This window comes from Oryzias latipes, chromosome 17 (assembly GCF_053564925.1).
Source record: "Oryzias latipes strain Hd-rR chromosome 17, Olatipes_Hd-rR_3.1".
NCBI lineage: Eukaryota > Metazoa > Chordata > Actinopteri > Beloniformes > Adrianichthyidae > Oryzias > Oryzias latipes.
This window is the reverse complement of record NC_136253.1, coordinates 17,737,893-17,759,049: the sequence shown is the minus strand read 5'-3', so window position 1 is coordinate 17,759,049 and position 21,157 is coordinate 17,737,893. Positions and strand designations below refer to the sequence as shown.

General features: G+C 42.5%; 1 protein-coding gene and 1 long non-coding RNA gene across 6 annotated transcripts in view; both read left to right on the top strand.

Moving 5' to 3' along the window:
• LOC101160590 (disks large-associated protein 1) overlaps positions 1 to 21,157 on the top strand; it is a 91,052-nt gene that overhangs the window by 8,275 nt on the left and 61,620 nt on the right. The window lies entirely within an intron of this gene.
• Positions 20,108 to 20,409, top strand: LOC144986659 (uncharacterized). The gene is made up of 2 exons (XR_013650491.1): positions 20,108 to 20,234; positions 20,300 to 20,409. It is a non-coding gene; the product is annotated as an uncharacterized LOC144986659 (long non-coding RNA).

The following is a 21,157-nucleotide window of genomic DNA, read 5'->3' as shown; positions in this document are numbered from 1 at the left end:
AAGGTATACTGAGGTTGGAACGACATAAAAGGAGGCTAAGAGGAAGAGCAAAAATAAAATTCATGTAGTCAATGACAAAATAAAGGTGGTTGCTGTGAGCAAGGAAGATGCAGAGGATGGGGTTAAATGGGGATTTACAATTCGCTGAAGCGACCCCTAAATGTTGCAGCAGAAATCTGAAGTGGGGGAAGAACCTTCTAAAATATTCAAGCTGGCCAAACTGTATACACATATGCACTATTATTTCTTACTTGACTCATATATTTTTGAAGAACCACCAACAAAGCTGCCAAATAACTATGGTTGTTTGGACTTTACCTATTGTATTTCTACTTGGGGGGAGGCTGTGGTGCAGGGGTTGAGTGTTCAACCACAGATTGAGAGATCACAGACCAGGTTCCTGCATTGTCCACCAATGTGACAAAGCGTCTTTGGGCATGGCACTAAACCCGACATTGGTCCTGGTGGTAATAGGTTGGCATCAGTGTTAGGCAGCAGTGTGTGGATGTGTGTGAATGGCTGAATGGAACTGTGACTGTAGAGTGCTTTGTGCCTTTTAAAGAGCCTATGTTATGCTATTTCTAATCCTTTTATAAAAAACAATATCCATGTATATGATCATATATTATCTTTGGCACACAAAAGAACAATTTTTTATTAAACAATGCTTATTTTCCAGAGCCTTTTCTAACCCGGAAATAAGACGACTTGATCTCTGAGGCACCACCTTTTGCGCCGTGTGGGTGCCACTCATTTGATGACTTCAACCTAGAGTTGGCCTCTGCAACGTGTCTGCGTTTCCCCCATGAAAACAAGCAACATTCGAACTTTTGCAAAGATGGATGTGCATATTGTGCATATGAAAGGAAAGCTCCACAGAGAAAGTGTGTGCTTGTGTTAGCCTGGTGGCAGTGCTGGAAGGGCAGACTCTTCCTGGAAGGGGCTGTTCTTACTGGCCTATATTAGCTCGTGGGAACCCGGTAGTTTTCGTGGGTTGGGAGGGGCTGGTGCTCACAGCGCAGGTTTTTAGAGGAATATTTAGAAATTCGTGAACAGATCAAAAGACCACTTTGGGGTTATTTATAGTCAGAAATTAACATACACTTAAAAGCTAGAAAAACTGATTTTGCATGGTATAGGCCCTTTAAGAAGGTAGTAAAGTGCTATAAATATAACCATACTTAACAATAAGTTCACAAGGTTTTATGTTGGTTTTTTCATCCTTTGTGTGTTCTCACTGTCACTATGAGCATGTTTCTCAGTTGCTGCGTGAACCGCTGTTATGCCCTTACATTGGCATTAGTAGCGTCCTATGGTTTCCGATGTTAATTAGGAAGACAACGCATAGGCTTTAATATAAGAACATTCCAGATGAGTCAATACTGATCCAAACAACTATGCATCCCACAAACAGAGGATAAAGACTTTTTGAATACATTTGTTACAGTAAGTACATTTTTAATCACAGACAACATTTTCTGCTGTCATTGTTCTGTTGTGAATAAAACAGTGGCTCCATTGATCTCAAAGTCTATTAGTTGTTGCTCTGTCTAAATACAGACATCCTTAATCATCATGTTTAGATTATGTAACTATAATAGCATTCATTTGTTGTTATTTTTTTAATCTACAGACTACTACAAATCCCTTTTAGAGTTATTGTGAAGTAAGGACGTTTATTGGCAGCCTTTCCTCATACTTACTTGATTGCATTGACCTGTCTAAGACATGCAGACTTCTTAATTTGTGAGGAACATGACAAGAGAAGATGAGAATTGTGGATAAGACTCATGCCTCTTTCACAGTCAGCTGCTTGTTTCTGTCCCCGCTTCCTTCACACATCCCACCACTGAGCTGTTCTTCTCTCTGTTTGAAAGCTTTAAAGGCACGCACAAATCCTGGGGAAGACAGAACCTCTGAGGGAGCTAGAGCCGCCGAGCTGATCTCTTCTGAGATCCAGAGAACACTCAGAGAAGGAGGTTAAGCCTACGCTGCGTTCTGCTCTCCTTCCTTTCTCATCGCTTGTTCTCTTTCTCACTTGCTCCATAACTAAAGTGTAATCATAAAAATCAGTGGGCGAAAAGATAGCAAAAAAAAAAAAAAAATCCATTTCCACGCAGTCAATGACGTATATCTCTCACTTAGTGGAGGTTGTTTGGATGGAATGATGGGAGCAGAACAGAGAGGGAAAGTGACAGAGAGCTGTTTATAGCCTCCAGAGTTTCTTATTCCCTCCCTCTAACACTGGGATTTAAACTCTTGTTGTCTCTCTTTGTCTTCCTAGCTCAATGGTGTGAGACTTACAGGCCACAGGGCGCATGTGAGGAATTTTAAATGTGTGAAACTCCAATAAAGAACCAGCTTTTCAGTTTTTTTATTAAAAAAAAACCCTATTCATGATTTTTCAACTGTAGTCAGTCTGTTTGAGCTAGAGCAGCAGACATAACAGCCACAACTAAGCACCAGGTGGCAGCAGTGCCGCATCTGGTTCCTCCAATGGCGGTTTTCTTTGATCAGTGAGCTGTATCATAAATGGGATTTGATGTCAAAATTACAGTCTACAGGGCTCTTATCAGTCAAGATGTCTTTGTCATTGTGGAGAAAAGTGGAAAGAGACTGTAAAGATTTCCAACTGTTCCTGCTATTCACAGGAAACCTGTGTAGTTTGAATGAAGTGTATTATTTTTTCGTATTTAGGGTAGTCATTATGAGTCGCATCATGGCTAAAAATACACAGGCCTTGCATAGACATCTGAAAAGTCTGGAGAAAAAACTGTCATCGGGTCTGAGAAAACAGCAGCCTGTTTTTTTTCTGTAGCCGAGAGATTAGGCATGCCGCAGTGAGCCTGTGATCTGAGCTATAGTGTGAGGATGAGTTCAGGAAAACATGCATGCTGAAGGCAGCAGTATTTTGTGTGCCTATAACAGGCTTTTCCCAATATTAGCCTGACAGTGAACACCACCGTGGACATAACTTCCGACATAGCAAGTCTAAGTAATTGCTCACATTTTTAAGTGGACACATTTATTTTTATTTATTTTTTTATTTATTGATTTACTACTGTGATTTCAATAATCAAGAAGAGGAATTAAATCACAAAATTTAAATTATTTTCAAAGATGGTGGCCGTACGATCAAATGTGATAATAATATCTAATGCCATTTTGGAAGCGATTCTGTAGCATAATTCACCAGAAATGCTTTTTCATTTTCAGAATGAAGCTGCAGTTTTTGACTCAAAATTAAAATTAAAAAGCAATCCGCCCAAATGCTTTTTCATTTTCTTCTCCTTCTATAATTTCAGGTAAGTGACAGAATAAGCAGTGTTGAAGTAGAAAAGGAAAAAGCATTTTGAAGTGTTGCTTTTTCATTTTAATTTGAGTCATTTGATGAAGTTACATTTTGAAAACTAAAAAACATTTCTGTTAATCCATTTTAATTGTCAAATTAGACATTTCTAAATGAATTTTGCTACACATTTACCAAAGAACTTTTTGAAAATGAAATGTCAAATACAATTTTCATTATCATTTTAATTAAGTGACAGAATAAGCAGGGTTGAAGTAGAAAAGTAAAAAGCATTTTGAAGTATTGCTTTTTCATTTTAATTTTGGGTCAAAAAAATGCAGCCTCATTTTGAAAATGAAAAAGCATTTCTGGTTTTGACTTTTACTTTTAATTATGCTACACAATCGCTTCCATATTTTTGCCCTAGTCTCAACAATATATATATATATATATATATTTATATATGTATATATATATATAAATGGAGAAATGAAATAAATAAAAATACAGGCAGAGCGGGAGGATGAGTGGGGATTCGTAGAGAGAGCCAGAGCAGGTTCCTTTAACCCTTGTGCTATCCTAGGCACTTTAACATTGGGAGTTGGGTCATCTAGACCCATTAGACAGTGTTCTGAACCTTTTTTTTGTCACGAACTGGTGGTGGAGGACCCAAATGCAGGAGACCAAGCTTGGTGACAGGAACTAAAACATTTAATAGGCAAACTGAAACATGACAAAACTATGAGGAGAAACAAAACTATTACAAAACATAGCAGATGACCTGACATGGAAGAACAGAAACCAAGACACTTAAATAGGCTGAGGGTAATTAACTGAACTGAAGACAGCTGTGGATCATGAACCTGAAGGTTGAGTGACTGACAAAGAAAACCAAAAACATGACCAAGAACAAAACCACTGAATCCTTACATTTTTCTTCAATGATTTGTGATCTTCACTGGTGTCCATGGATTACATGAAATCTTTCCACCTTTATCCACCTTTGTCATGGTAGGAAGAACACGTCAAAAGGCGCTTTCAAGCTAAATGGACAAATACTTACTTTGTCGTACCTCATGGGCTGGATAAAGTCATGTGCCTTATTTTCAAGCAGGTAAATGCAATACTCAAGGAATTCAAAATAAATAGTCACTTTGTTAAAAAATCCTGAAAAACCATGACAAATTTACCGGTGAGGAGCGCAACAATAAGTTCCAACAACTACAACAAGGCTATGCTGCACAGCAGATAATGTTGACAAAAATGGCTAAATCCAGTGAAGCTGGGACAGAAGCTAGCTATGTTGTGGCTTTGGAAATGACCCGGTGTAGCAAAAGGGATTTGGAAAAGAATGTATGGTGAAAGTAGCTGACATTGTATGTCCAGAGCAAAAGAAAGAGTCTGAAATTATAAGTTTGTCAAATGATACAGATCTGGGCAGCAACCTCTGACAGCATCTGGGAAAACTTTTGGAGGGTCTGGTTAACTGTAAAAATGACACTTCATTTAAGTTATTAAAAAAAAACAATTTTCTCTTTATCGATTGTTTTTCACCAAAATTGGCCCCCAGTCTAATTTTGAGTTCTTAATTTGGCCCTCCGCTACAAAAACTTCGAGAACCCCTGGTGTAGCTGGTTTACAACACAGGGGGGAGGGGCATCTGTGACAAAAAAAGTTGCATCCCAACACTGCTGATCTACAATGTGTAGATACAAGAGAAACAACTACACAATTAAAACCCAGAAGCACAACAGTACCTCTTCTGTCATTTTCTTCTGACATGGAATATAAAACAGGAAGGAGTCATTTTCGTCATCAACAAACATGTAAACTCTCATCACACATCACATCATGTGTATAAACAATGTAGGCCTTTGTGAATTGTTGGTGATTTAAAAAACAATGATAATAATAAAATAATGAGGCCGTCGCTTACCCAGCTAAAAAATGACAAAACGACCAGCAAAAAAAAGTGTTCCTAACTTTGCAACATTATCATTATATTCATCAGATTTCAAACAGTAAAGTGAGTTACTTGTGGTGTTATTAAAAATATTTGGCAACTTTCACTTGTGTTTCTCAAAAAAACGTTCTGTGTTCTTCACCTTCTTAATGTCTTCAGAACCTCAGAGCCACAAACAGAGCTGAAAGTGTTTTTTTTACTTCACATTATGTGTTTGTATTCCAGATTTAAAAAAACGTGTGTGGCGCTGCTAGTGCACACATGATACTGCAACATGATTCTGATTCAAGGTCACCAGTAAAAAGATCCTTAGTTTAATTTAAAGTAACTTGATAGATCCAGAACCAAGATGCAAGGGACAAGTGATCTGCAGGTAGATGATGAACTCTATCACCATTGAAAAACAAAAATGCCATGAATAGTGAATGTCGACTTAAACTGAGTGGCTAACAAACAGGCATATAAAAAAGAAAGAAAAAATAGAACTTGACATTGTAAAGTTCTTGTGGTTCTGAAGTGTTTTTACTCCCTTTTTTAATCTCCCACATTGTAATTCCTTTGCTCTACACCAATTTCAATTGAAAAAGACAGCAGTGCTCTTTAAACCCTTGCCTTTTTTTTTAAATTTCAGTTTATTGACAAAAAACTAGTTCTTGGATTGTTCATGCTATACTTTCTAAAAAGAAAATTAGCTACATTTTGTTTTAATTTGCCTAATTGCATAGATCCAAATCTAGCTGAGGTGTTGAGGTGGGTGTTTTTACTGAAACTTAAAGAAGTGTGTATTGATTATTTCTTAATCTTTGTTAATATTAACATTTGCTCAAAAATGGGGGGGGGTTGCTCAGGGGCAGCTGTCCCCCTTGCCCCCCCTTACTCCACCCCTGCTAAATGTGAAACTTTTCACATTACACAGGAATCATCCATCTTTTCTGTGATAAAAACTCTGAGAACTGGAGCAAAAAAAACAGAACAGACCCTGTTGTAAAACTAAATAAATAGATAAAGACATTTCTGCGTCACATGTTCTCAGTCATCACCCTTATTTGCTATAGTGACGGTACACTGAGCACTGATCTCTGCTACACTGAGTATCCTGTCTGCCTCCAGCTCTGGTATCCACCCTCAAAGGGTGACTCAAAGGCTTTTTGTTTGCCAGCTTTCATTTAGCCTAAAATAGTTTGATCTCAGCCCTATTTTCATTTCTCCTTCCTCCTACACACACAGCACCAACCCAGCGTGCCTGCGGCATATTGCTCTGAAAATCCAGCGGGAGGTGGAGATAAAACACCAGTGGGGGGATTCAGCTGTCAATCTCTCTTTTTTTTCATGGCCTCCATGTAATCTTGTAAGTTTTTTTGTTTTTGTTTGTTTGTTTGTTTCGTCCACCCCTCTTTAAATCACATCCTCTTCAGCTTTTCCTCAACTTGTTATCTTGGTTGTTCTTGAATTATAAAAAATAAAAATACTCAAAATATTGTATCATTTCCAGTTCTGAAAAACAAATAGCACTTGATATGTTTCATTTTCTTCCTTTCATGGGAATGAAATCTTGGGACACTTTACACAGAGATCCTGAAATCCTGCAACTCTGGATTCCCCACAAGGAACAAGAGGGTTTTGTTGCTATTATTTTGCCAATTTATTTATTTTTAATAATCTACCAAAAAATAGACAGTAGAAGTGCTTATATAACACATGAGTCATCACACAAGCTAAATGGTTAAACATACTCAGACACTCTATGTCTAGAGGGAGTACACCTTTAGAATGCATTCAACTAGCATTGAATGTTTAGTTTTTTCATCCATTCAATGTGTGCACCAGCTTCATCCCTAGAGTCATAGGGGTTTTTAATCCTAAACCTGCTGTCCTTTTGCCACTGCTGGCTAAAACTAGAACAGTCAGGACGGGGTTCATCAACCGTTATCTTCAGTTGTTGTCCTAAAACGGGTTATCCTTTATTTTCTGCAGTCCACAAAATAAAGTTCATGTGATGCAACATTCATGTATGATGATGCACTTTTTTAATAATGGACTCTGAAGTTGGTTGGTGAGGAGTCAAACACACCTGAAGCTGAACTTAACTTAAACAGTGTGATGATTAACCTAAAATATATCTGTTTAAATTTAGATAAACTGATCCAAAATGGGACCAAAAAATGTTAATTCACCCAAAATGAATAAAACAACGAGAGAAATTTGACCTGGAACAACCAAAATAATGGGACTATTAATTAAGTGCAGAAGAAACATTTGTGATGATCACAAACTCAAACCTGGTACTATCCTCGCAGAGGAGAGAACAGGAACAAAACGGCAAACGGTAGCATCAACATAAAATCAAAAAGCACAGATCTACAGGGGCTTGTGTTACTTGAGTGACCTATTCAGTGCTAAGCATATTCAGCAACAAATTCAGTGCTACGCATTTGTAGGACAAGTAGAAGATGTTAGCAGAAGATGTTGGAAGACAGGCAGAGTTTTAGGATTTGGTCTAAATTGCCTCTCATCTGTTGCATTTTTTGATTGTTGCTGTTCACCTTTTGGCACATCCTGTCAGGGGTTGCCAGGTAGTTTGGCAGAAACGTTCACTCTGGATGTCCTTCCTGACACAATCCTGCAATTTATCTGGGCTGGGGACCAGCCCAGGGACTTGGGTCCTCTGGTGGCCACATAGCTAGGCTGTAGTGCAAAGGGTCTTGCCCAAGCACCCAGAATAGAATAAGCTCATTGTGGCCCCAGGACCAGATTTCTTGCGCGCCAGTTCCGCCCTTAACTAACTGAGCTATCCAGCAGCTGATTGTTCTATGGAAATAGATACAAATGCATGTTTTGAAAACTCTGAAATTTTTTCCCTGAAGGCAACAAAGTTCAGAAAATCCTGAAAAGATAGAGAAAGAGGTGGTCCGCAAGATTCCTGCTTCGCTCCATTCTGATGCATTTGCTTGCAGTAAAATAGATCCATGTGCGTTTATGTTTTTCTCGTCTGAGCTGGATTCTGGCTCACAACTGTACGGCTGTATTGCTCCAAAATTGCTCACCATTTTTGCTGCACTGCTAATGTTAGGTTGGGCATTTGAGGGGCTGTAAGCTAGCAGGAATGAGTGTAAGCAAAGAGATGAAGTGATGGTGGCTTACTTTGCGACACAGGTTTTTTTATTTTGGATAAAAACGATATACCGGTAATCATAATTAAAATTCTCCATCGTGTTACATAACTCTTGTGTTATTTTGTGGGGTCCAACTGACTCCACTTAAAAACTTGGGGAATTTTTCCTTGTGTTGACTAGATTAATTTGTTATGAATTATTCTTTGAGGAGAAACCAAATGTTTTATTTAGCAGGTAAAAGGAAGTTTGGACTGAAAGAGTCACCTTCCAACATTAAAAATGGGGAACAAAAAAGACAAGTCTTGTGTTTTAAGTCCACCTAAAATATCAGCTATTTTCCTTGAGGGGCTATAATCGGCGTAATATCAAATTGACTGACTTAGATCTGTTGGATAAAAGCTTGAAATCTTTTAAATTAAGAGTAACAGGTCCTGAAGCAAGAAGTGTTACAACCATACCCAGTCTTTCCTACATGTCATATTTGGTGTGCTGCAGCAAACTCCTACACACTTTGGTTTATATTTAGAAATGCTTTCAAACAGGAAGAACTATGTAATACCTTGGATGCAAACATAACATTTTTAAATGAAATAAATCTGCCTTACTCAGCCCCAATAAATCCCTTCAGGGTGAAAACTTTTGGTCAGACGACCAAAAGCTCTCCGCACATTAGCTAAAGGATGCGTGATATCTGAATTCACAAGGAGAATAATCACTGCAGACATTCATTCCTGCTGCTTTAAGTGTTCCCGGGGTATCAATGAAATGCCGCTTCATTTTTATTGAGACATGCTTACAAGTTTGAATTGTGCAGGGAGCCTTTCTGCTGCACTAACACCTACACACAGACGAGAGGAACTGTTTGATTTTGTGATGTGAAACAGATTGCAAGAGTGCGCTGCAGCTTTGTTGAAAGCAATTCTGCCACTTGAATCTCTTCCTGGACTTCACATATCAAATGAATTCAAGGACTTTTTTACTGTTCAATGTTTGCATTACCATAACAAATTATTACCACAAACTATTTCAGGGATTGCAAAGAGAGTTGCACATCACAATTGCATTTCACCTGCAATTTAAAGCCTTTACTCTGTTTTAGATTATTTATTTCACATTCTATGAACAGTCCAATATGTGTTATCCAGTTTTTTCCTGGTGTGATGAGATGTTCTGCACAGTTCTGTGATTTAATAAAGAAAATATACCTTTGTAAGCAAATATAAAACAAAATAAAAAATACAACTGGTAAAACGATAATTCTTTCATTAAAAAAGAATACAAACACTTCAGTTCTGCACCTAAAAAGAAGGCTTTGCCAATTTTACCCAGCAATAATTCAGCCAATGCTTTGGATCACACTGCTCCCAAATTGTTAGCAAGCACTTTTTCACTGCAGACTTCTCAAATTGAACTCCTTTTGTTCTTCCAAACAAAAGGAAAGTAAGGCAGGTTTATCGAATTGCTTTGGATTTGCAGCTGCCTTTGTTCAGTTCTCTGTACTTGTAATACATTAAATGATGTGTCCATATTGAAGGAATATCCCAGTGTACCGGTTATGTAATGCTATGCTGATCAGCTTGAAAAATATCAAGACAAGAACAACAGTCAGAGATAAAAACTGCGAGCAGAGTTTCCAGTTAGAGACCAAGAATAGCTTTGCTGTGTTTTGTGACCTCAACCTGCTGTGCATGTCAACACTAAAACGCACACGGATGCTGTGGTGTTTGTATAAGAAATCAGTTATAAGCACTTCAGGGAATGAATTTGTTGAAATAGATTTAAGCTTAAATAATCAGACTTTTTGAGTTTAAAAGTGGGGTTCCTTTAGGGTCCTGCATAGTTTATAGTCTTGAAGTTACAAATCTACAACATGTAGGTATAACGTGTTAAGTTTGTGTTAAGTGTGTTAAGTTTGATGTGGGTCATTAGGCAAGACCTTTTGCTCTACTGCTTAACTTATGTAACCACAAGGGGACCCAGGTCTGGTCCCCCTGCGCCGATCTCCAGCCTGGATAAAATACAGTGGGGCGGCCGTGGTGCAGTCGACCCATGATCCTAACATTGCAGGTTTGATTCCCGCCTTGCACGCCCATGAGTAAAAGTGTCCTTGGGCAAGACACTGAACCCCACCTTGCCTCTGGTGGGAGGTTGGCGCCAGTGTTCGGCAGCGGAGCCGCCATCAGTGTGTGAATGTGTGTGTGACTGGGTGAATGGGTCTGTGACTGTAAAGCGCTTTGGGCCTTGTAGGTAGAAAAGAGCTATATAAGTATCCACCATTTACCATTTTACAAGGGTTGTGTCAGGAAATCTCTGCCAAACCACCTGTGTGAATCAGTGAAAGCTGATTCGCTGTGGCGACCACTGAAGAGATATGCCGAATGGTGAACAACGTTTTAAAGGGCCTACACCATGCTATCCTTTTCAACAATTTTCATGTAATATATTACCTTTAGCACACAGAAGAACAGATTTTTTTTATTAAATATTAGTTATTTCCCTGAGTTCTTTTCCCACCCAGAGGTAAGATGACTTGATCTCTGGGGCACCGCCTTTCACTCCTTATCGGTGCCGTCCATTTCATGACATCAACCTAGAGTCGGCCTTGGCAGCATGTTTGCATTTTGCCCACGAAAACAAACAACATCCAAACTTTTGCAAAGATGGATGTGCAAATTGTGCATATAAAAGAAAAGCACTTTTGCTGATAACCACCAGCTCCGTGTAGAAAGTGGGTGTGTCTGTTAGCCTGGGGGTATTGCTGGCAGCAGTGACTCTTTCTGGAACGGGCTGTTCCTCATTTTTATACGTATGAATGTGAGAGCTTATTTTCATGGATTGGTTTTTAGAGGAATACTAGCCAGTTTAGCTTGTGCTGGTTTGCGGCGCCTTCCGTCCGTGAAACCCGGGTTCAACTCCGGGCTGCTCCCTGTTCCCTTCTCTACCTCTGTGCCGGTTCCAAGCCCGGTTTGAGAAGGTTGCGTCAGGAAGGACATCCGGCGTAAAACATTGCCAAATTTACCATGCGACTTGTTCGCTGTGGCGACCCCTGATGGGAGAAGCTGAAAGTGGAAGAAGGTTTTTAGAGGAATACTCAGAAATGCGTGAACAAATCAAAATACCATTTTGGGGTATCTTTTCATTAGGAATGAACATAAAAATACGCTTGAAAGCTCGAAAAAAGATTTTGCATGATAATAGACCTTTAAGTTTGATGTAATAGATCATAAATGTTAAAATCACTTTTCTTGTATTGGGTTTGAAATTTTCCGAGCTGTTACATCCCACCCCAAGGGAGGGAGAAAATAGGTAACAAAGAAATAATATTAAGCCGGTAAGGGTTAAAGGCTGTCATTGCAGCCGTTTATTTGAATGACAGCTGCAAAGGTAAAGGGGATAACAAACTTAAAAGCTCAGGCACCAAAGCAATAAATAACAAAACCAAAGTGGAACTTAAACTAGAGAGACGTCACCAAGAAGACACAAAGCATAATCCGAAAACTAAGATCACAACTAGAGGGAAAACCAGGCCTTTTCCAAAGGCTTCTAATGCCAAGTCCGACAACAGGGGCCAGCTGATTAAACAGATTCCTCCCAGGAATTCAGCTGCCCCTGGAACAGGGGGTCGGTGAGGCTTTTATGCTTCCCGCCCAGCCTGGTGATTGGAGGAGGGAAGGAGGCCGCAGTCATCTCCTGCAGGAGGTGAAGTCAGGTGGTGTGGTGGAGGCTTCTGGAAAGGACGCCCACACACACACCACACACACCCACACACACACACCAAAAGGCCAGGGCCGTAACACGAGCCACAAAAAAAGTTCTGTTCATTCAAATCCCTCAGTTTGAACAGTTAACTACCAGGAACTTTGAGGTCCCACTTTGTTGGTGTTTTCTGTGACCACAAAACACCAACAGAGCACTTTAACACTGACCTGGTTGAAGGTCAGCTGGTTGAAAGTTTACTCTCTTCCTGTGGAAGGGGACATTTTTGAGACTCATTGCACCTTTTGCCAGTATGACTGTGAAATAGGCCATGAAACAGGCAGTAAATTCTGTTATGAGTGGCCTTTAAAGAGCCCTAAAAAGTCTTCAGTTTACTGAAACAGGATGGGAACCTGACAAACTAAATATGAAGAATATTTGTCCTTTGTGGATTTGCAAATGAATTAATTTTCAAACTGTGGCGACCCCTGAAGGGATATGCTAAAAGGCAACTTATGATTTTAACTTTCTTCCTCATTGATATGTTAAAGGTGCTTCTTGTGGAACACAACGTTGTTTGGAACACATCCATCGATGGTTCATCGGATGGGATTTATAGGATCCTGTCTTTAGGTCACACAGATTGTGAAACAGACTGCTGCAGGAGTCTAAAAAGTCTGGCCGAATTATTCTTTGGAATGTTAGCCAGTACAGTCCACCTGATTGATCCGCCGCGGCTGCAGGCCTTGGATTGCTATGAAATAAGACCTGTTTGTACAGATTGTATCACTGTGCTTTTCCAAGCAAGCAACAACTTGAAATAAAGGGGAAACAAAAAGTTTTTGTCAAACTACAGCGGCTATTCTTATATTGGATTTCCTGGTGTTTCCAGGGACTTTGACTACATATTGTTTTATTTAGTTGAGTGTACTTTTCAGTATTCTTTTTCAACATCTATTAGAGTTGACATTGCAAAAATGTGCGACTGGAGACTGTGACAGAAACAAAAGTATTTAAATTAAACTCAAGGTGATTTTGGAGTACTTTGTTCAGAACACAAAACACTGTAATAAAAGTCCGGGTACATGAAAAGTACATGAAAAATGCATTTACCCAAGTAAACTTCAAAGCTGAATTTATGTATTGATTTAATTTCTGTGTAGCCTTTTTTGATGAAACAGATGCCATTACTGGGGATGTACATGTTTCTGTATTGGATTTGGTCCTTATCAGTTTGAAATTCATAAACAAACTATGACTCTAGAGGTGGTCCAATATTTCTCTTTAAAAAAAAAAGACTTGCTGTGTTGATTTCTTATGTTAAATTAAACTTTGGAAAATGCCAAGTGATGGACAATTTTAACACATATACAATAAAATATATAAAGAAATTATGGAATACTTAAAAGTTCCTTTGCAAAAGATCTTTAAATCTCCTCATCTGCAGTGCAAAACAATTTAAAATATTGGAGAAACAGGGGAAACATCAGGCAGGGCTGCAGACCTTTATTGGAATTGTCTTTCAACCTTCAACCAACAGTACATCTCTTCTCAGAATAATAATATCAAAGACATTGCTAAATTGGCTCAGAAATACGTCCAGAAACCTTAGTCATTAATAACAGCCCTTCAAACTCCTATCAACATTTGATCATAAAGCCAACAGCTCTGGTGGAATGCACACACATATCTGTGGCCAGCTTTCAAGTTTCAGAGGAAACAATAAATTCCGAAAGTTAAAAAAAATGCTCATATGAATGTACCGGTAAGCTCCCTTTTGGAATACATTTTCAGAAAACTAGTTGTGTTTCAGCTGTGTCTATCCTAAAACCAGTTAACCATTGTGCTATCCCAGGCACTCTTACATTGGGAGTTGGGTCATCTAGACCCACTAGACAGTGCTCTGAACCTTCTTTCTTCAATGATTTGTGATCTTCACTGGTGTCCATGGATTACATGAAATCTTTCCACCTTTATCCACCTTTGTCATGGTAGGGAGAACACGTCAATGTAAGGATGGGGTCATCTAAGATAGCACAAGGGTTACAGACAGCAAATTTGAAATTCACAAATTTATTGGATAAAACTGCAGCTTAAACATTTGTACTGTGTTAAAAGCCTTAATTCAGTTTCCATTAAAATTTAAAAAGTGTCACAGCTTCTCAGGTTTATTTTAGATGCATATCTGTCTGGTATGAGTTTAACTTATAAATCTGGCTGTGAATATGCCTGTTAAGCGACAAAATAATCAAGGACATACAGGTTAGGTGATTGTGTTATTTCATTTTATTTTATAAATAATGATAAATAAACATAATGCAATTATTTTGAAAGTGCTAGAACCTCAATGAAATGGGAAAATGATGTAGGACTTTTTAAATCTTTTTTTTCTTCTTCTGTGTTTTATGAACAGCTGCCGTTTTTATTAAACAAGATTTTATTCTGGTAAAAGACTTACAAAAGGGTGAATACAGGGGTCCCTTGCTTTACCTTTTGTAGTGTCATTGTTTTTTTAGTGTTTTTTTTTTTTTTTTTGCACTGTGGTCTGGGTCCTGATTGGCTGAGGACCTCCTCAGCCAATCTGTGAGTACCCTGTAGAATGCATTCAGTTTGCCACATTTACACAAATCTTTGTTTTCATTCTATGATACTGAGCTTGTTTTCTTTAACTTTGAGAGTTTAAACAAGAGAAAAAAGTGTGAAAATGTTCATGTTTGTCTGAGAAAAGTTTATAAAGTGGAGGGTTTTACAGCATTAAAGCATCTGTAATCCTACTTCGCAGATATCAGAGGTATTTTTTTAACATAACCCCTGCTATAAGTAAAGAAATACTGTATTCCATTTCGAGAACTACAAGGTCTCCAAGGCTACGTTCACACCGCAGGCTGAAACGACCCAATTCCGATTTTTTTGCCCCTGTGCGACCTGTATCTGATCTTTTCATGACAATCTGAATGACACAGATCCGATCTTTTCAAATGCGGCCGCCGTCTGCCCGGCCAGGCCACATGAATGCGACCCGTACGTCATCGAGACGCTACAAACTTCATCATTCTGCCTTGAAGTAGGCGGAAACCTTATTTTATTACCATTCCCCTCCTCCGTAACACACAACATGAATGCTCCCCCCCCGCATCCTCTACCTCGCTGCACGCGCTCTTCTCCTCTCTCTTACACACACGGGGGTGCGGCCGCAGCACATAAACATTCCCATTCCACAACAGTGGTTACAGACGATCCTGGCTCCATTGCCTTCTCAAAATGAGAAGATTGTAATTGTGCTGGCTCCTTCGTGAAAATGAATGTAATAATGCAAAAAGAGCTCCGCTGTTGACAACACTGTTGTTGACAGTGTTGCAATGGCTGTCATGATTAGCAAGCGTGGTCGACTCAGGTGCTGGAACCCGGAAGGAGGCTCGGCAGGCAGTGAGGTGAGAATAATGAGGTTTTTAATTAGAAAAGGTCAGGATGGACTTGAGCTCCAGTATCCTTCCAGATTGTCCAAGGAGTGGTTGGAGGGTATTGTTGGCAGCAACCGCGTGATCCGAGACTGGGGTTGGAGAACGTCCGAGCGAGACGGCGAGAGGTGACCCGTGATCAGGTATGCTCCTCCGGTAAGCGAGGTCCATAGGAGTACAACGAACTAGCGTCGGTTACAGGTCCGTGGTCTCCTTAAGAGTCTGCTGGCTGATGAGGATGAGGCGCAGCTGGAGGCATCAGGTGGAGCTGATGAGGAGGACCCGGCCGGGGGCACCGTGACAGTACCCCCCCTCCAACGACCGCCTCCAGGCGGAACAGGGCGGCGATCGGGGTTGGCCCGGAAGAAGTCGTCAACGAGGGAGGGATCCAAGATGAAGGAGCGCGGGACCCACGACCGCTCCTCCGGGCCATAACCCTCCCAGTCCACCAGGTACTGGTATCCACGACCCCGGCGCCGAACGTCCAAGACCCGGCTGGCGGTGTAGGCCGGGGCGCCATCGATGAGCCGGGCGGGTGGAGGGGAAGCGGACGGCGGGCAAAGGGAGCTTTGGTGGACAGGCTTGACTTGGGACACATGAAATGAAGGATGGATTTTGAGGGCAGCAGGTAACTTGAGGCGGACACAGTTGGGGTTGATTACACGGTCGATGGGAAAAGGCCCGATGTAGCGGGGAGCCAATTTACGAGAGGTTGCCTGGAGAGGAATGTTCCTAGAAGAGAGCCACACCTGTTGCCCTGGCTGGTAAGAGGGACTCACCACTCGGTGACGATTCGCGATCTGGCAGTTACTCTCTTTGGAACGCAGGAGAGCAGTCCGAGCCTGGTGCCAAACCTCCTGGCAGCGCTGGAGATGGAACTGCACGGAGGGCACCGCCAGATCGAGCTCCTGGGTAGGGAACAAGGGTGGTGAGTAACCCAACGATGCCTCGAAAGGTGACATACCCGTCGCTGCCGAAGGATGGTTGTTGTGAGCGTATTCCACCCATACGAGGTAATCCGACCAATCCCCTTGATTCTGGGCCACCAGGCAGCGTAGGGAAGCCTCAAGTTCTTGATTGGCCCTTTCGGCCTGGCCGTTAGATTGGGGATGATACCCCGACGAGAGGCTGACGGAGGCCCCGAGGGCGGAGCAAAAGGCCTTCCAGACCTGGGACGTGAACTGTGGACCCCGGTCAGACACGATGTCGGATGGTATGCCATGATGACGGAAAACAAAATTAATCAGGATCTGGGCTGTTTCGGTGGCTGTGGGCAGTTGAGAGAGGGGAATGAAATGAGCAGATTTAGAAAAACGATCAATGATGGTAAAAATGACCGTGTAACCATGAGAAGGAGGCAGTCCAGTGACAAAATCAACGGCGATGTGTGACCAGGGTCGGCTGGGCGTAGACAGAGGATGGAGATGACCAGCAGGAGGTGAGTTGGATGACTTGGCCCTGGCACAGGTGGTACAGGCAGAGACGTATTCGCGTACGTCGCTTTCCATGGAAGGCCAGAAGAAACGGCGTTTAAGGAGCATGAGGGTGCGGCGAACCCCACCGTGGCAAGCGATCTTAGACGAATGGCCCCAGGTGATGACATCAGACCTGAGCCTATCGGGTACAAACAGGGTACCAGGCGGGCAGTTAGTATTATCGGGTTTCTCACCTTGGGCCTGTTGCACTCTCGCTTCTATGTCCCACGTGAGGTTGCCCACAAATAGAGAGTCCGGAATAATGGGTGGTGTAGCAGATCCGTCGGTGGTGCTGTATTTTCGGGACAGGGCATCGGGTTTGCCGTTTTTGCTGCCTGGACGATAGGTGATGGTAAAATTAAACCTGTCGAAAAACAGACACCAACGGGCCTGTCTGGAGTTGAGTCTCTTGGCTGAACGGAGGTAGGCCAGGTTCTTGTGGTCAGTCCACACAATAAACGGTTGTTCTGCCCCCTCCAACCAATGTCTCCATTCCTCCAGTGCCAGCTTGATGGCCAGTAGCTCCCGGTTGCCGACGTCGTAATTACGCTCAGCAGGATTGAGTTTTCTTGAAAAAAAGGCACAGGGTTTGAGTTTGCCGGAAGGTGATTCACGCTGGGATAACACAGCCCCTACCCCAGAGTCCGAGGCGTCTACTTCAACAATAAATTGCTTGTGAGGATCAGGTTGAATGAGGATGGGGGCTGAAGTAAACAGTTCTTTAAGTTCATGGAAGGCAGAGTCAGCAGCGTTGTTCCAAACATAGGGAACCTTGATGGAGGTAAGCTGAGTGAGTGGGGCTGCGATGCTACTATAATTTCTTATGAATCTCCTATAAAAGTTGGCGAAACCCAGAAACTGTTGTAGTTTTTTGCGAGACTGGGGAACTTCCCACTCAGACACGGCTCGTAGTTTTGAAGGGTCTGGTTTGATTTGGCCAGCCTCGAGAATGTAACCTAAAAACGCTACAGAATCGACATGGAACTCGCATTTTTCGGATTTAACAAAAAGCTTGTTCTCCAATAAACGCTCGAGGACAAGCCGGACGTGATGACGATGTTCAACTGGGTTATTGGAGTAGATGAGGATATCATCCAGATAGATGAAGACGAAGCGGTTAAGAAAGTCCCGCAGGACGTCGTTTACGAGCCGTTGAAAGATGGCAGGGGCGTTGGTGAGACCAAAGGGCATGACTAAGTATTCATAGTGTCCGAGAGGGGTATTAAAGGCGGTTTTCCACTCGTCCCCCTCTCGAACCCTAACGAGATGGTATGCGTTACGCAGATCTAGTTTCGTGAAAATGTTGGCTACCTGGACGGAGTCGAAGACGGAAGAAATAAGGGGAAGAGAGTATTTATCCTTTACCGTTATTTGGTTTAGCTCTCGGTAGTCAATACAGGGTCTGAGGGTCTTATCCTTTTTCTCAACGAAGAAAAATCCCGCTCCAACAGGAGACGTGGAAGGGCGGATGTGACCGAGAGAGAGCGCCTCCTGAATGTAACTCTCCATGGAGAGTTTCTCAGGTCCAGACAGATTAAATAACCTACCCTTGGGAAGGGGGGCTCCACTGAGGAGTTCAATGGCGCAGTCATAAGGCCTATGAGGTGGTAAAGCACAGGCCTTAGACTTACTGAACACGGTCTTGAGGTCATGATAACAGGATGGAACCTTAGACAAGTCAACATCCTCCTGTTCTGGGAATTTGGCAGCGCCTGAGGTGGGAAGAGCAGAATGTAAACAATTAGCCATGCAGAAGGTACTCCAGTTAACTACCCGGGATTTAGACCAGTCTATTTGGGGATTATGTTGGCGCAACCAGGAAAACCCTAAGATAACCGGGGTTTGAGGAGAGTCGGTAATAAAGAACTGATGGTACTCGCGGTGATTACCGGACGAAATCAGCTGAATAGGTTCCGTACGTTGAGTGATTTTTGAGAGTAATTTACCCCCCAAACCGGCAGCCTTAACGGGAGTGATTAGAGCTTCAACCGGTAGTTGAAGTTGACGAACGAGATTAGAGTCTATGAGGCTGTGTTCAGCTCCAGAGTCAATTAAGGCATTACATTCATGGACATGATTCAGACATGAAAACTTGACAGGCATGAACAGGAAAGGCTCTGTGGTCTTTTCCGACAGGTCCCCTCGCGACCTGTCGCTTAGCGAGGGGTTCGGGAGTTTAAACGGATGGGACAATGTGAAACAGTGTGGCTGGCATCTCCGCAATAAAAACATAATCCCTCGTTGCGGCGTTTATGCCTTTCAGCAGGAGAGAGTTTCGAATGCCCTATCTGCATGGGTTCGTCAGTGAAGCTGCTAGAGGCGTCAGCGCCAGCGGTCGTAGGATGGTGAACCTGAAAGGAACGGTGAGGAACGTCAGAGGAAGGCCGGCGTGTGGTTAAACTCCGTTCTGCCTGGCGCTCACGGAGCCGTATGTCAGAGCGGAGCGCGGCGGTCACAAGTTCCTCAAAAGTATCCGCTTCGGGTTGGGTACATAAGTGATCTTTGATTTTGTCATTCAGGGATTGATAGAAAACACCCTTGAGGGCAATGTCCGGCCAGCCCGCTTCAACCGCCAAAATCCGGAAGTCTATAATGTGGTCGCTCACCGGACGGTTACGCTGCTTAAGGCTGAGTAACCGCCGGGTCGCTTCCTCCTGTTTGCGTGGTTGGTCAAAAACTAGTTGAAATTCACCTATGAAGCGGTCAAAGGGGAGATGTGAGAGTGGATGGGTGGCCAAAAAGGCCTGGGCCCACTGAAGAGCTTTGCTGCGGAGGGAATTGACAACTAAGGAAATCTTGCTCTGATCTGAATGATAATACCGGGGTGCTTGTTGAAAGAGCAGTCGGCACTGTAATAGGAAACCACCGCATGCTTCTACGTCACCGTGAAAAGGTTCCGGCTGCGACCGGATGTTTTCCTCCGGGGAGACGGAAGTGACGGTGGTGATGTCATCCGAAGCGGAAGGTGTAGCAGCGGCGATGGGGCTAGAAGCTTGGGCCGAAAATCCGGCTAGGGTGTGCGTGATGCTGTCCAGGCGGCGGAATAACTCCTGTTGAGCAACGGACATTTGTGAGAGGGCATCAGACTGACGACTGAGCAACATACCTTGTTGAGCGATGGCAAGGCGGAGTCCCTCCGGGTCAGCTGAGTCGGAGGAAAGGCTAGTTCGTTCTGTCATGATTAGCAAGCGTGGTCGACTCAGGTGCTGGAACCCGGAAGGAGGCTCGGCAGGCAGTGAGGTGAGAATAATGAGGTTTTTAATTAGAAAAGGTCAGGATGGACTTGAGCTCCAGTATCCTTCCAGATTGTCCAAGGAGTGGTTGGAGGGTATTGTTGGCAGCAACCGCGTGATCCGAGACTGGGGTTGGAGAACGTCCGAGCGAGACGGCGAGAGGTGACCCGTGATCAGGTATGCTCCTCCGGTAAGCGAGGTCCATAGGAGTACAACGAACTAGCGTCGGTTACAGGTCCGTGGTCTCCTTAAGAGTCTGCTGGCTGATGAGGATGAGGCGCAGCTGGAGGCATCAGGTGGAGCTGATGAGGAGGACCCGGCCGGGGGCACCGTGACAATGGCCTTGCAAAAAAATCGGATTTTTTCAAAGAAATCGGAATTGAGCATTAAGCCCTGCAGTGTGAACGTAGCCCAAGTCACTCTACAACCTGAAATACGGTAATGTTGTAACTTAGAAATGACAGGTGATTCTGTTTACAAGCTGGAGAGTTTCAGTAATATTACTATTTAGTGAGCATTAAAAAGGCTTCTTGTGCAACCTTATTTAGAGAACAAAATAGGCAAAACTTGTTTGTTGGCTTGCATCTTGTTGTTTATCTTTCTGGAAGAGACAGACCTAAAGTTACTGCAGCTACAGTAATAGATATAGGTAAATAAGTATATGGGCTGCACAATGGTGCAGTGGTTAGCGCTCTTGCCGCACAGTGAGAGGGCCCTGGTTTAAATCCCAGCTGGGACCCTCCTTTGTGGAGTTTGCATGTTCTCCTAGTGCAGGGGTCGGCAACCTTTTTTACTCAAAGAGCCATTTGGGACCGCCCCTAATAAAAAACAAAGCACCCGGAGCCACAACCCGTTTTGACATCATTATATATATTATGCATGTATATATTATTCAAAGGTGCTCATTACACCTTTCGGTCGATCTTTAAT